Here is a 15802-nt window from a genome sequence, read left to right as displayed (position 1 = left end):
TTTATTTGTCTTATTATTTATATGTATGTAATATGGGGGGAGTGTTATGTGTGTGTATAGGGACTACCTTAGTCTTTGAGACTAGGTGTTTAATGGAACCTGAGGTTTGTCCATTAGTCTAGACTGACTAGTCAGCAAACCCTGGGGATCCACCCATCTGTGCCTCCCCAGTGCTGGCATTATAAGCATAGACTTTCATGCCCATCTTTTTATGTGGATGTAAGGGATCAAACTTAGGTCCTCGTGCTTGTACAGCTTCCATTTTGCCAACTAGGTTATCTCCCTAGCTTCTTATGTATTTAAATTTGAGACAGCTTGGTCTGGATCTTGCTATTTATACCAGGCTGACTTTTTATTTATTTATTTATTTATTTATTTATTTATTTATTTATTTAAGATTTCTGCCTCCTCTTCGCCACCGCCTCCCATTTCCCTCCCCCTCCCCCGATCAAGTTCCCCTCCCTCATCAGCTCGAAGAGCAATCAGGGTTCCCTGACCTGTGGGAAGTCCAAGGACCACCCACTTCCATCCAGGTCTAGTAAGGTGAGCATCCAAACTGCCTAGGCTCCCACAAAGCCAGTATGTGCAGTAGGATCAAAAACCCATTGCCATTGTTCTTGAGTTCTCAGTAGTCCTCATTGTCCGCTATGTTCAGCAAGTCCCATGCTTTTTCAGACCCAGGCCAGCTGGCCTTGGTGAGTTCCCGATAGAACATCCCCATTGTCTCAGTGTGTGGGTGCACCCCTCGCGGTCCTGAGTTCCTTGCTCGTGCTCTCTCTCCTTCTGCTCCTGATTTGGACCTTGAGATTTCAGTCCGGTGCTCCAATGTGGGTCTCTGTCTCTGTCTCCTTTCATCGCCTGATGAAGGTTAATATTCAGGAGGATGCCTATATGTTTGTCTTTGGATTCACCTTCTTATTTAGCTTCTCTAGGATCGCGAATTATAGGCTCAATGTCCTTTATTTATGGCTAGAAACCAAATATGAGTGAGTACATCCCATGTTCCTCTTTTTGGGTCTGGCTTACCTCACACCAGGCTGACTTTGAACTTCATCCTTGCTGCTTCTTTTTTTTTTTTTAAATGTTTTTATTTATTTATTATGTATACAATATTCTGTCTGTGTGTATGTCTGCAGGCCAGAAGAGGACACCAGACCTCATTACAGATGGTTGTGAGCCACCATGTGGTTGCTGGGAATTGAACTCAGGACCTTTGGAAGAGCAGGCAATGCTCTTAACCACTGAGCCATCTCTCCAGCCCCATCCTTGCTGCTTCTAAGTGCTGGGATTATGCACATGGTGGTAGATACCAGTATATTTATTTTTAAACTTTTGTTACACTTCTGTGAATACTAATTTGAATGAAGTGGGTTTCTAATTTTGTTTGTTTTTTGAGAAGTACTCACTGAGAACCTACTCTTTGCCAGGCATGAGTGTAGGTGTAGCAGTTTATACTTGGAGCTAGATTAATGTGGAATCGGGCAAATTCCTATAGGAGCATGAGTGTTCAGCCTGAGAGGCCCTGGGAAACTATAGAGGAAGTAGTTTCTAGATTGAGTCCTGAGTGTGAGTAGGAATTATTTCGGAAGGAAGAGCTGAAGGCAGGGGGCCAAGAGGGAACGGAAAGCAGGATGTGGATATCGGCACAGCTGCTTTGGTTCTGCCCTGGGGCCTGGGAATCTGGGAGGGGGAGCTGGGGAGTCCTGGAGTAGGACACAGGACAGTTTTTACTGCTACTTAAGTTTCCTTGGTACAGTTAACAGGATTCTACTGCAAACATAAGCTAAAGAGGAATTTTTTGGAAAGTAATGGGTTGCCTCCTAGAATTAAAGAAAGGTTGAATACCAAGTTTTTGGAAAGGGCAGACAACCAAGGCAAGCAAGGTCTTTCTGAAGTTCTTGTGGAATTTTTCTGCAGGGCTATATCCTTAGTTAACTTATTCTAACTGCAGAGTCTTATTCTCCACTTAGATATCCACTATTTGAGGAATAGTCTGACTAAGTTAGGTTAGAGTCATTGACCAAACCCAGACCGTTCATATAACCAGAGGATAGAATCAACCCCTGTATCATTTTTTGTCTCTAAGTGACTGTTATGTGATCAGGACAGCAAGACTTGTTACCTGAAACAGGATGGCATAGAGATGAGGCCCAGTTTATAAGACAGTGTCAAGTAGAAGACAGTGTGTCTAGGTTTGGGAAAGCATGAAGTCAGTGTGCAGTGATGGCGCTTCAAAGGCCAGGAAGCCTGTTGCATTAATCCAAGCAAGAGATATTGTGCCAGCCGTAATGCCTTCTGCAGGGAGGGAAGGAAACAAATAGATTCCGAGATACTAAAAGGAAGGGGAAAAAAATAAGACTTGGACTTCAGGGTACTAGTTAGAAACATTAGGGCACTGAGGCAGAATCCTGTTTCTAGCTTGGGCTAGAACTACTAAGGAGATAGTGCTGTCTCCCACAAAGAACTACTTGTTGGGAGAGTGCTGTCTTAGGTTTCTATTGCTGTGAAGAGACACCATGACCACAGCGGCTCTTATTAAGGAAAATGTTTGGCTGGTTAAAGTTTCAGAGGTTTAGTCCATTATCATCATGGTAGCACACAGGCAGACATGATGCTGGAGAAGGAGCTGAGAGTTCTACATCTTGATCTGTAGGTAACAGGAAGTGAACTGTCATACTGGGCATGGCTTGAGCATATGTGAGACCTTAAAGCCCTCCCCCCACAGTGACACACTTCATCCAACAAGACCTCAAAAGGAGCCATTCTCTATGAGCCAAGCATTCAAACACATGAGTCTATGTGGGCCATACCTATTCAAACCAAAAGTACTTTGAAAGAACTGAGTTGGAGTACATTTAACTTAAGAACATTTCTGTTAGAGCTGGTCTGCTGTGGAGTGTTGCTGGGAGTCAGACTACCCTCAAAGCCTTTTCTAATAAGTATCTTACCAGGTCCCAAAGAAACTCAGAACTAATGGCTGAGGTGTCTTTTTAGCATACCAGTGGGTGTGCCCTGGCTGCCAAGTTCACCCAGGTTCTGTGGCTCCTCTCTGTTCTTCTCACCCCTGCCCCCTACCTTGTACCTCTCCAGCCCATGGGCTTGGTTTCCCTTCCCCCAGCTTCTGATTCCCTTAAAAACCTGCCATTTTGGCCATGTGCTCTCTTAGTTCCACTCTTGAATCTCCTTTAGTACGCTCTCTTGTTCCTCTCTCTTCCTCTCTCCTCCTGTCTCTCTCCTCTCATGGCACAGTCTATCCTGCTGGCCATGTTTAGCCTGCTCTGGACTCTTCCAGATGCCTCTGGCTGTATTCTCCCTCATATCTACAACAAAATTCTTTTCCTCAACCATACCTTGGAATGGTCATGCCCTCGTTTTCATTCAGATCTCTGCCAGCCTTGTCTCTCTCCTGTCATGCCTGTGGGCTACCATGACTTCCCACTCTGCTGTCCTGGGAATTTCCAAGATGCTGCTTTCTCTTGCCACATTGAGAAGGTTCAGATCCAAGTAGGTCTTGCAATTGTAGCTTAACTAGTAAGAGTCAGCAAGTCACCAGAACAAGAAGCATAAAGGACCAAGTTCCACTATTCATAATCCTTTCTTACATGTTGTGGTTATAAAAAACTGTCCCAGCAGGATACTTTTTTGGAAATAATTTAATCTAGATTGAGAATGTTTATAAATTATAGAGAAAATAAAAATTAATTTATAAAAGATGATGCTGTATTGTTAATATGCAGATTAAACCAAAACCTATCTAATCCATTCCCATACTCAATTGCAAACTAATCCTTCTCATCTGGTGCTCTAACTTTCTGGGGCACCCTTCCTTTAGTATTTCAATGGGGGAAGGAGCAGGAACTATAAGACTCCAGAGCAATCTCTGCCCTTAAAGGAACTTCATGGGAGAACAAAGAACTTCTCTTAAATCTGGGGGTTTTCCACCTACGGTCTCAGAAAAGCCCCTGAGATCTCTTTTCTCCTTTGGAATGAGACATACTTTTCTGTGAGGCCTATGATCTCTTCACCTGTTTCCTGAGTTAAATAAAGCTTATCTCCTTCATCAGTTATATTTTCTGGCTTAGAACAAAACAAAGTAGGAAGTAGGATCTTCAGCACAAATTGGAGATATCCCTGATTAAAAAGTCAAATTGTAGTTTGGATGTTTTGAGTATGACTAGTAGTGAGTGTAGTTACCTTGTAAGAGAGTTAATTCAGATCCTGACTAGTGATTCCTTCAGATATTTTGGTCCATGTTTTTGTAATTAGGTAGTTTAATGGCCTTAAAAATCCTCTAGTTTCAGTAGTGGTATTAGAAATATGTTCGGGTCACAAAGAAAGAGACCACTACTCTAGTTGAAGTGTCTGGACAAGGCAAACTTTACTCTATTAAGAGGGTGTCTTAGAAACACACCAAGACAGTAAACAAAGGTTTTTGGGGTAGGGAGGATTGAAACAGTTGTATAAAAATATTGCAAAAGTGAGAGAATTAAAAGTATTTTCATTCCTCGTCTTAAACACAAGTTTTATAGTATCTGATAGAAAGAAAATCATATTTGATATTTCTTACAGTGGGACCAGAACTGTTTCTTTCTTTTTTTTTTTTTTTTTTTGGTTTTTCGAGATAGGGTTTCTCTGTAGCTTTGGAGCCTGTCCTGGAACTAGCTCTTGTAGACCAGGCTGGTCTCTAACTCACAGAGATCTGCCTGCCTCTGCATCCCGAGTGCTGGGATTAAAGGTGTGCACCACCACCGCCCGCCAGAACTGTTCCTTAAGGAAATGGTAGGAACAAGTAGGAGGACTTGGACACCATAATCATTAAGTAGGCTAGGGCCAGAAGTGCTGAATTTTATAACAAGGGCTTTTGGTGTGGTTAAAAACACAAAGACAGACAAAAGGAAAGGAAAGAAACCATATAATTATCTGAGCATAGAACCTAACTGTAATCATAAGGTACTCTTTTACAGTTTCAGCAAAACTCTTTACCCCCAAATGTCTTGAAATTGCAAATTGACTGAACTTTAAAACTTTATGCCTTTACCTTTTGTGTGTGTGTGTGTGTGTGTGTGTGTGTGTGTGTGTGTGTGTGTGTGTAGGCACGTGTGTGCCACAGCATGGAGTGGTGTCAGAGAACAGTTTTAGAGAGTTGATTCCTTCCTTCTAGGGGTTTTGAGGATAAGATTCAGGTTGTCATGCTCATAGGGCAAACACTTTTACCCAGTGAACAACCTCCCCAAATACCCCCCTCGTATTAATGTCTGATGTCTCTCCCTCTCTTCCTTTATTATTTGTGTACTGGGGACACAACCCAGGACCTTGTGGATACTAAGCACACACTCTAACACTTGGCCAGTATTTCATCCTTACTTTTTTTTCTTTATCTTATTTAGAAAATCAAGTCCTTAAGATAATGCTTAGAATATATTGGTAAGTCTTTCATTTAATTGAGAAGTAATGAACTTGTTATGGGGAACCCCACCAGAGGAGACTTCTCAGACACAGTCTATAGCCAACTGAAAGTCTATTACAGCCAGCTGAGACTACACTCAGGTATTTGGTACCCAAGTGTAGTGTGAGCATCTAGAGCAAGGGACCTTTAAAGGCAAAAACCTTGTCCTGGTATCTCTCCCAGCAGCTGGGGTTGCACAAGCAAGCCATTTAACTGAGGCTAAGATAAGAAGTTAGCTGGTGGGGAAGGTTTTGCACAAACAAGCAACTTTACAGGCTAGGATAAGTTAACTGGGGCATCTTGACCTCTTGTTCCTAGAATAGAGTTGGATAATTTTCCACAGGGCTTCCCATCAAGGAGATCAAATCCTAGTTAAACCTAAAAAGGCCTTAACAGGAATACAAGATGAATAAACCTCTGTACTGTCTTGCCCTGTCGCAAACTAAATTATCATTTTCTCAGGTGGAATAGGGCAGAAGACCAGAGAAGATGTTCACATGATACAGGGACAGTTACGTTAAAGCTGTTGGATTGTAAGGATGAGGATCTAAGACTAGGGCACATCTACGCTAGGGATGCACCTCAGTGCTAAGGTATTCATGTAGTCATGCTAGGTTGCTTAGAAAGATCTTCCAGGCTGGAGAGATGGCTCAGAGATTGATTAAGAAAGCGATCATCCGTGGCTAAATTTGTTGGATTTAGTCAAAGGAACAGGTCTGGAGGTGGGGAATACATTCGTGAAGATGTGGTGTAACTGTGATGCCCATCCAAATGTCTACAAAAAGGAGAAAGCCAGAATCATCACAGTAAAGGAGAAGAACTTCAAGGCCATGCCAGTCTTCACATAACCCTGGGCCAATACCCAGTTCTTCGGCATCTGAGCAAGGAGGGCCAAGGAAGCTGTAGAGCAAGATGTTGAAAAGAAAAAGGAATGCACTGATGGAATGCTGCAAAAAGTCCCCATAAAGCAAAAAGTAAAAGAAATTGCTTGTGATCTACCAGCCTCTTGTCCAAGGACAGATAGTTTCTGAAATGCTGAAGGCTATTGTTTATAGGAGATAACAAGCCATTCCCCTAAATAACTTTGACCCAGCTAAATGGGATGTGCTTGATCACTTGTGGGTGGGAAGTTCACAGGCAGGATGTTTGTTTGCCACTGATTGGGTGTAGGCTGGAGTTATATCAGGATGTATGCTTGCCCCTGATTGAACCTAATAGGAAATGCAATGAATTATGGGTTTTCCTTCTTAAGCCCTTGCAAAAGTTGATTGGGGCCATTTTTCTGGGGAACCAAAGATGGGCCATTATTTAATTAAAACTTGCTTCAAATTTGTCTTTAAGCTGTGGTAGTAGGGGCTGGAGAGATGGCTCAGCATTTAAGAACACTGGCTTCTCTTCTAGAAGTCCTGAGTTCTATTTCCAGCAATCACATGGTGGCTCACAACCTTCTATAATTGGATCTGATAGCCTTTTCTGGCATGCAAACATACATGCAGACAGAACACACATACATATAAGTAAATAAATAAAAACAGTGGGGAAAGTCATAAAGTGATGCTGAAATGAACCACTCATCACAAAAATAAATAAGCTGTGGTAGTTGTCTTACTCTCTATCTGTGGGACTAATAGTGGTTGCTCCAAGTAGCCACATTTACCTCCTTCCTGAAGTCATTTATCAAGGCTGTCCCAACAGATACTTCTTTCTCAGATGACCACTTAAGGCCAAGCATGATTATCTGTAACCTTGTAGGAATCCCATGTTATAGGTGAGGCGCTTTGTCAGTCTGCCTACCTGCCTGTTGCCATGCTCCCTGCCATGGTGGTAATGGACTCACTCTCAGAACTGTAAACCCCAAATTAAATGCTTGCTTGCCTGCCTCCTCCTCCTCCTCCTTCTTCCTTCTCTCTCTCTCTCTCTCTCTCTCTCTCTCTCTCTCTCTCTCTCTCTCTCTCTCTCTCTTCCCCGAGACAAGGTTTCTCTGTAGCTTTGGTACCTGTCCTCGAACTCACAGAGATCTGCCTGCCTCTGCCTCCCGAGTGCTGGGATTAAAGGCCTGTGCCACCACCGCCCAGCTAAATGCTTTCTTTTATAAATTGCCTTGGTCATGGTGTCTTTTTATAGTAGTAGAAAAGTAAGATGGATGCCGGGTGGTGGTGGTGCTAGTGTTTAATGCCAGCACTGGGGAGGCAAAGGCAGGTGGATCTTTGTGAGTTCAAGGCCAGCCTGGTCTACAGAACGAGTTCCAGGACAGGCTCCAAAGCTACACAGAGAAACCCTGTTAGAAAAACAAAAACAAAAACAAAAAACAAGACAGTAGCTTACATAAAAGCATCTGGCAAAACTATTTGTGAGATTCAGTAAGGTCTAACTTGTATTATTATGTGGAAGTGTTTTGTTGTTACTTTGTTTGTATGTATATGAGTGCTTTGTTGTTATGCTGGAAGAGGACATCAGATCCCACTATAGATGGTTGTGAGCCACCATGTGGTTGTTGGGAATTGAACTCAGAATTTCTAAGCTGCCAGTGCCCTTAACCACTGAGCCATCTCTCCAACCCTTGTTTTGTTTCTTTTGAAACAGAGTTTCTCTATTAATGCAATTCTAGCTGCCCTGGAACTCACTTTGTAAATCAGGCTGGCCTGTAACTCAAGAGATCTGCCTGTCTCTGCCTCCTGAGTGCTGGGATTAAAGACATGTGCTACCAGGACCAGCTCTGGTGGAAGTACTTGATCCAGAAAAAAATGAAGTTTTCAGAGAGAATGTTTTTACAGAGATGGGCAGGATCTGGCAGTAGTCACATATAAAGGCAAGCAAGTAATAGGAAGTGCACATGATGGTCTGAGAGCTAAGGGATAGGGAATTTCTGGGAAAGTCTTATTTACAGATGTCAAATGAAGCCAGGTAGAGTGGTCTGTGCCTTTAATCCAAGTATTTGGGAGGCGGAAGCAGGAGGATATTTATAAATTTTAAGGCAAGCCTGCTCTATGTTCCGAGTCCAGTCCAACCAGAGCTACACAGTGAGAGCCTGTCTCAAAACAAAGTTAAATGTAGCTGACCATGGTGGTGTACACCTGCTGTGGTAGTAGATGGGAGGCTGGAAGGTCCCAAATTTGAGGTCAGCCTGGGTTATATAGCAGTAACCTGTCTCAACACCATACTTGAAAAAAAAATGAAGGGAGGGAGGCAGGAGGAGAAGTAAAAGAGTAAGAAAGGCAGAGAGACCGACTGGCCCAGAGAAAGTCGGGTGGAAGATGAAGACCAAACACTGTTGAATGTGGCCTTCTTAATAGCTTTTGTTTTTATTTTTTAAGACAAGAAAGGTCACTATGTAGTTCAGACAGCAGGCCTCCTGCCTCATTCTCCTCATGGGATTACATGAATATGCTAACATGCCTATGTAGATGTGATTTTTAAGGTACGACTGTCCTTAATGAGAGATGCTTCTAGATTGCAGTGGGTTGAAAAGTATATAGGCCTACTCTTAGAAAAATGTGTGTAAGGAATAGAGGGGGCATGATAATGACCAGCAAGTGATTCTGATCGATTCATTTTAAGAGAGAGGACATTGGAGCCTATTTACAGAATTCTTGATGGGCAAATTCTTCAGAAAAAGAGAATGAGTATCTAGCTTGGCCTCAATCAGGCTGGCAGGAAGACTGGCACATTGGCAGGGTGGAGGGTGGTGGAAGAGATCACTGAAAGAAGGCCTTCCAGAAGATCACTTAAGGAGAAAAAGAAATTATGAGCTGAGGAGACAGCTTAGAGCACTGTTGTTCTGGCAGAGGACTTAGCTTTGGTTCCTAACATTCATGTGGTGGCTCCCAACTATCTGTAACTCCAGTCCTAGAGGCTGCAGTGCCTTCTTCTGACCTCTGTGGGCACCAGGCATGCACGTGGTACACATACATACAAACATTCAAGCATATAAATTTAAAAGAAAAGGTGTGTGTGTGTTGATGTGCACATGCCGTGGCTGTCAGAAGACAACTCTCAGAAGTTAGTTCTTGTCTTCCACCTTCTTCTCCAAGTAAGCAAGAAGGTAACATCGTCTGCTATGAGAAATGGATTACATTGATGATTGTAAAATACTCGAGGATGGTGAAGTAGTCCTGAGTGGGAATTGTACTTGGCTTCCAGATGAAAACTTCCAGGACCTGCTTAAGAGTAGAGAAGTAAAGAACAATGGCTGTATGCCCATGGTGTGGAGCACCCAGCTGTAGGAATCAACTGCTTTGAAGTAGGCTCCAGGCTAAATGATTGGGAGGCCCAAAGGAAGTAAGGTCTTCCCATCATAAGAGCAAGTAGTATAAATAAGACAAGAAATAGGAATGTAGGGGGAGAAAATTTCATAACTTCTGTTGATTTGTTGATAGAAGGCTTTTTCTGGGTATTTAAATCATGATAATGATGGAGAAGATAATAACAGCTGTGATGAGATATGTAGAGGCTGAGGAATTCTCTTCATGGCCTACAACCAGCTCTGATGGAAATTTGGGTGATGGTGGTAGCAGCGGAGGTGGGGTGGAAGGGTACTGTACTTCTTACCAGCAAATAGGCTTTTTACTTCTCACTTCCTTCTGCCTTCAGTAGTCAGCTTTTATAATTGGGTTGACACCATGAAAATGAAGCCTGTTAATATGTCTCCCTAGGAATATTGACAGAGCCCAGAGCTCTAGAACTACTCTGTCTAAGTTTGCCTGATGTGACTCCTACCACTCCAAGCACTCTTTCCTGTAGGAGGGTCACACTCCACATGTCTTTCATTTCTGCTTTTTTGCTTCTTGCCACCCCTAAAGACTGCTGGCACCCAGTATCCAGAGTTGGGTGGTAAAGCAATGAGTTGCTTTCTTATTCTTTTAAGGTTAATCTCAGGCCTTAGAACCTAGAAGCACCATCATAAAAATGATTCCTTTATAGTAAAGGCTAGAGAACTTTCTTCTTTCGGTCCCAGTATGTCGGGACATTAATGTAAAAAGAAGGCATGCTGTTTATCTCCTGTTTTTCCTCAGCTTCAACAAAAGGTCCTTATCCTTCAGTGGAAAACATAGGGAGTCTCAAGAGATGACTCAGTCAGGCTTGTGAGTCCTGAGCAAGCCTGCTCCTCTTGGTTTGTCTGGGGTATCTGTAGTAGAAAAAAACGGCTTGCATGGTTGAGCCAGTCAGTGCCCAGCATCCTGGCCTCTAAGCTGGAGGTGGGTTGATGGGTAGTTATTGGCCACTTTTTTGAAATGTTTGCCTTCACATTACAAATGCTTTTAGTAAGTGTGTGAGTAAATGTTAACTTCATAAGTATATAAGACAGCTCAGCAGGATATGAGTTAAGACATTTAGGGTGTTGTCTTATTGCTTCAGCACTGTGGAGTTTTTGAGTAACACACTGTGTTACATGATTTGACTGAATACAGGCCAAAAAAGCCTCAACTTGGTTTCATTGGCTTAAATATAGTTCAGAGCAATAGACACAGAGTTCAGACGAGGAAGTACTATACAATACAGGAAGTAAGAGCCTTTAAAGATAATTTGCTCTCATATGCAAGTGACTGCCCAAGTCCTGATAAATAAGTTGAAATAAGTAGAAATACTAGAATAGAGATCCTCTATTCTACACTAAGAGAGTGTGGAGACCCCGTACCTGAAAACCTCCACGTCTCTGCTGACTTTGCAGAGGTGGTTTGTGTGGACAGAGTGACTGGAGTAGAAGAGTCAAGACCGGACAGAAGAAAAGGACCTGACACACAGGGTATTGTTAAATGACTGCAGTTGTTTTCTGTCTACCTATCTTTCTCAGTTATTTAAAAGCAAATGCGAAAGATACTTGTTTAAATTCTCAAGAATCTTTGTCCTAGCTGTGCTGGGAAAGATGCAACGATAATGAGTCAAAAATTGTTCATTTATTAACCTGTGAAACTGTTTAAAAGAAGAAAGGCCATTCTTTGGTTTAGTTTGGTTTGATTATTTCATTTTTGAGAAAGAATCTTAAGTTGTAACCTTTAACTATACTAATTAAAATCTTCTCCCTTTGACAGAGGGCAATGGTTTTGATTCTTTTTATAGATAATATTTTTAATTATTAAGTACATATGAAAGTAACTTTATGTCCCTGTGGTTTTAAAGGGAAGGGCAACTGTGTTCTGTGTTTGGCACTTTAGGTACTGTGGAAGATTATACTAGGAAAGACTTGAGTCATGCTTTTTTGGTGTTGTGTTATATTAATTTTTGTTTGTTTGTTTGTTTTGATTTTCAAAACAGGGTTTCTCTGTGTAGCCCTGGCTATCCTGGAACTTGCTCTGTAAATAAGGTTAGCCTCAAAATCCGAGATCATCTGCCTTTGCCTCCTGAGTGCTGGAATTTAAGGCACTCAGCATGTTATAATAACTTTTCAACCATAAATCTTGCCTGTGATATTTGGAAAGAGAAATGTATCGTTTTATATTTAGTGATCTTTTGTCCTTGTTATGGTAGGAAAAATGTAGCCATAACTAGTCAAAAAGAATTGTTCTTCATTTATTAGCCTGTAAAACTGTTTTAAAAAGGTTTTTTTTTGTTTGCTTTTGTTTTTATTTTTGTTTTGTTTTGCTTTGCTTTTTATTTTTGAAACAGAGTCTCTCTGTAGCTATAGGTCCTGGAACTGGCTATGTAGATCAAGCTGGCCTTGAACTAATAATCTGACTGCCTCTGCTTTCCAGGTGCTGGGATTAAAAGCTTGCGCCCTCATGCCTAGCCTATTTGTTATTTTCTACTACTGAGCTATTGCTCCTGAACATGGTCACTTTTAAATTTGGGAATTAACAGTAAGATATCGATAAGGGTCTTGAGAAAATGGTCAGCAGCCAAACCCCTCCCACCCTTGAGACAAGGGCTTATGTAGCCCAGGCTTGCCTCAGACTTGTGATGTAGCTGAACTTCTGATCTTCCTGCTGCCACCACACCTACAGCATGTGGTGCTGGCTATTGAACCCAGGCCTTTATGTATGTTAGGAAAGCTCTTTATCAGCTGAGCCACATTTCCATCCCTGCAGCTAGAATTTGCAAGTTATTTTTAGTTACTAACTAATGCATGGACCCATGTATGTATGTATGTATATATGTATATGTGTATATATATATATATATATATATATATATATATATATATATATATATATATAGTTGAAAGGGTTGGGTAGACAGTGGTGTGTATAAATAAACAAGACAACTATGGGAGTGATGATAGATTTGCTTAGGAAGTGTACCCTTGTCTCCCTTAGAGTGAATTCTTTGGAATTGATTTGAGTATAGAAAAAGGAACAAGATTGGAATTCAATCCTATAACGTGATCCCAAGATCTCTGAGTTAACTACAGAAGCATACCCACAGAAATCAAAGTAGATATATATCAAGAACATACCATTGCTGAATGCAGTTTTTCCTGTGATTTTAGTGGGGACCAAAGTGGTGTATTTCCTTTGACAACATTGTAGATAAAGTGTTTGATCTCCAAGTGAAATTTATCAGGCTAGCAAGACACCAGGCCAGAATTCTGGTCCAGACAGCCTCTCATTCCCCTTGGTGCATGATGAGAAGTGAAACAATTGGAGGATTTCTTCCCTGAGTTTAAATATGGTCAGCTTGTTTTCAACACCTCTTCCAAGTCCTCAGGGTACTTTCCGGGCTTCATGTCTCTGTTCAGTAAATGGGGCTTGTTATAGACCCAGAAAGATAGAGTTCAGTAGAAATGCAATGTGAGCCCTGTATGCACTTTAAGATTTTCTAGTAGCAGTGTTCAAAATGCAAAAAGAGGGCAGGAAAAGTTAATTTTCATTGTATACTTATCTAGTTCAATACGTCAAACTGTTACTATGTCAAGCTATATAGATGGGTATATGACCAATAATAAGTTTTCTAAATTATTGAGATAGCCTTCTGTATATTTTATACTACAGTACATTTCAATTCAGGTTAGCCACATTTTAAGTTGAAACATGTGGTGTGTGACTATAAATGAGAAAACGTAACTCTAAGAAAAAGACAATCATTATCTAAGTTAATTAGAAGCAGAAATCCTGCTTTAAAAACCAGCGTGGCCAGGGAAGCAACTTTGTCTAACTGGGAAAGCTCTGGAGGAAAGGTGCCCTACTGAGAAGGCTGGACTGTTCTGTAAAGGGATGTGTATGGTCATATCGAACAGACATTAGGCCTTCCGGCTGAGGACTATTTATAGAGAGCCAAGTCTGAACCCCTTTATCACCCCCGTAGTAACCCCAGGAAAACCACAGTGTTGTCTGTGAGATACTGAACTGTATCTGGGGTGGCAGAGTATGTGTGCCGGCCAGTCTGCTCATGGTCAAGAATGGAAACCACAGTCTTTGATGTATGAGCATGTTTTGCCTAAGATTTTTCTCCTAGTGCTGTTTTCAGATGAAAACTGTAATGTCTAAGAAAAGAAATGTGAACAAGCTACTGTTGGTGGAAATTTCCAGACCTCCACTCTACCTGGAGCAATGTAAATGATAGTTGCAGGCTATGTCCATCCAGAGATCGTCTTGTATTTGTAAGTTCTTCAGTCAGTCCAACCATAGCTGTTACTTTAAAAAAGGTTGGGCCTTACCCTTCGTCTTCTTGCTTCCTGTGACTTGTTTCCTTATGTCTCTGTCCCACTGAACCTCTGCCATTTGCCATTCCATTATACTTGTTCGGGGTTTAGTGGTAGTTTTTTAGTTGTTTTGTAGTGTTGGCACACACACACACACACACACACACACACACACACACACACACACGCACGCACACAAAAGAACACCATCTGAAAAACAGCTCTCACCTTGAAGAAAATGAGATAATTTTTTTTTCCTGGAATCATTTTGAGTGACCATAGCCTAAGAAAACAGACTTAGGTTACCCCAGTTTCATAGTTTTACAGAACAAAGAAAAGCATAAAGCTAGGCAAGCCTTTGTTTGTTTGTTTTTGTTTTTCGAGACAGGGTTTCTTTGTAGCTTTGAAGCCTGTCCTGGAACTAGCTCTTGTAGACCAGGCTGGCCTCGAACTCACAGTTCTTCCTGCCTTTGCCTCCCAAGTGCTGGGATTAAAGGCTTGTGCCACCATTGCCTGGCTGAGTTAGGGAAGTTTTAAGTACCTTGGTGGGTATATCTTGAAGGGGTCACAAGATGGGAGAAACTTGTCTGTAGACCTAAGATGCTATCTGATGGCATTCTTAGCCTTAGGTCCAACAGTCTGCTAAGTTAGTAGATTCCAAAAGGTTTTTATCTGTCAGTCACAGGATATTACTTCTGACACAGAGGTGGGCAAGGAATGGCTGTTCTAGGGGATAAAGCTAGCCCAGGACAAGGCAATTCCTCTGGACCTGCAACATCCCAGCCTCTCCCCAGCCCTGCAGTTCTAGTCAGTCAGTCCTGCAGACAGCTTCTTTTCAGGAGTTCTTGTGTAGAGACAGTCATCTTAAGACACCCCAAGACCAAGTTCTCAGCACAAAGATTTATTTCCCCCAGAGGGACAAAGGGCAGAGAATAAGAGACAAAGACAGGAGATAGAGGACAAGGGAGAAGGGGAAGGGGACAAAAGAGATGGAAGGGGTTTTAGCCCAGAGGGACAAAGGACTGCCTCTGGATAGAGAGGAGACAGACATGGCCATGGGCAAATGGTGATTTATAAAGGGAAAGGGACAAATCCCGTGTTAGGATGAGGTGTTTAATTTTTAATTGGGCATGTTAGGTGAGCCAAAAGGGGCTTTTGATTTCTGGACTTCGATCTTTTTTTTTTTCCCCAATTTTTCGACACAGAGTATCTTAATGTAGCCCTGGCTGTTCTGGAACTCACACTCTGTAGGCCATGCTGGTCTTGAACTCAGAGATCCTGCTTGCCTCTGCCAGTGCTGGAACTAAAGGTGTGTGCCACCACCACCACCACCACCGCCTAGTTACGGTACTTTGATAAGCTGGGCCTTGGTTAGCATCAGGAGGAAGTGGCCAAATAAGGGAATAGACCTCGGTGGCTAGCTTTAGAACTATAGTCTAATGGTTTTGAGCAAGGCAGAGGAAATGGGGGAGAAGGGCAAAGCCTGCCAGAGCCGTGTTGGTCCTGCCTAAGCTGGCTAGAGTCCTTTCATCTTGTTCACAGTAGTAAGCTATGTAGGAAGAACCTGAATCTTGCTCATAGTTTGGTTCTCTTTGGTGTGAGACTTTAACTCTGTTCTCTTCATCTGAAAATTAAGAGGATTAGGGCCCTCATTTTACATCTTGGAATAATTATTATTATTTTTTTATTGTGGCTAAAACCCTTAAGTGAGGCTTGCTTGCATGCCTTGGATTCAGAAGTTGTAGGTAAACTGGGGTAGGGGCCTCATATAACTTACAAGA

At 42.0% G+C, this 15802-nt stretch overlaps 1 protein-coding gene across 6 annotated transcripts in view; it reads left to right on the top strand.

The window, feature by feature from the left end:
- The window catches only part of Lims1 (LIM zinc finger domain containing 1), a 117182-nt gene that overhangs the window by 20228 nt on the left and 81152 nt on the right, over positions 1-15802 (top strand). The window contains exon 1 of one of the 6 annotated variants that reach the window (XM_075980242.1): positions 11100-11189. The exons of the other annotated variants lie outside the window; for them this stretch is intronic. The gene's annotated coding sequence lies outside the window, so the exon portion shown is untranslated. Of the gene's footprint in view, positions 1-11099; positions 11190-15802 lie in introns of those variants that run through there. 6 annotated transcript variants of the gene reach the window in all.

Source organism: Microtus pennsylvanicus, chromosome 7 (genome assembly GCF_037038515.1).
Source record: "Microtus pennsylvanicus isolate mMicPen1 chromosome 7, mMicPen1.hap1, whole genome shotgun sequence".
Classification (NCBI taxonomy): domain Eukaryota; kingdom Metazoa; phylum Chordata; class Mammalia; order Rodentia; family Cricetidae; genus Microtus; species Microtus pennsylvanicus.
The sequence above is the reverse complement of the archived record's forward strand: the minus strand, read 5'-3'. Positions and strand labels throughout refer to the sequence as shown.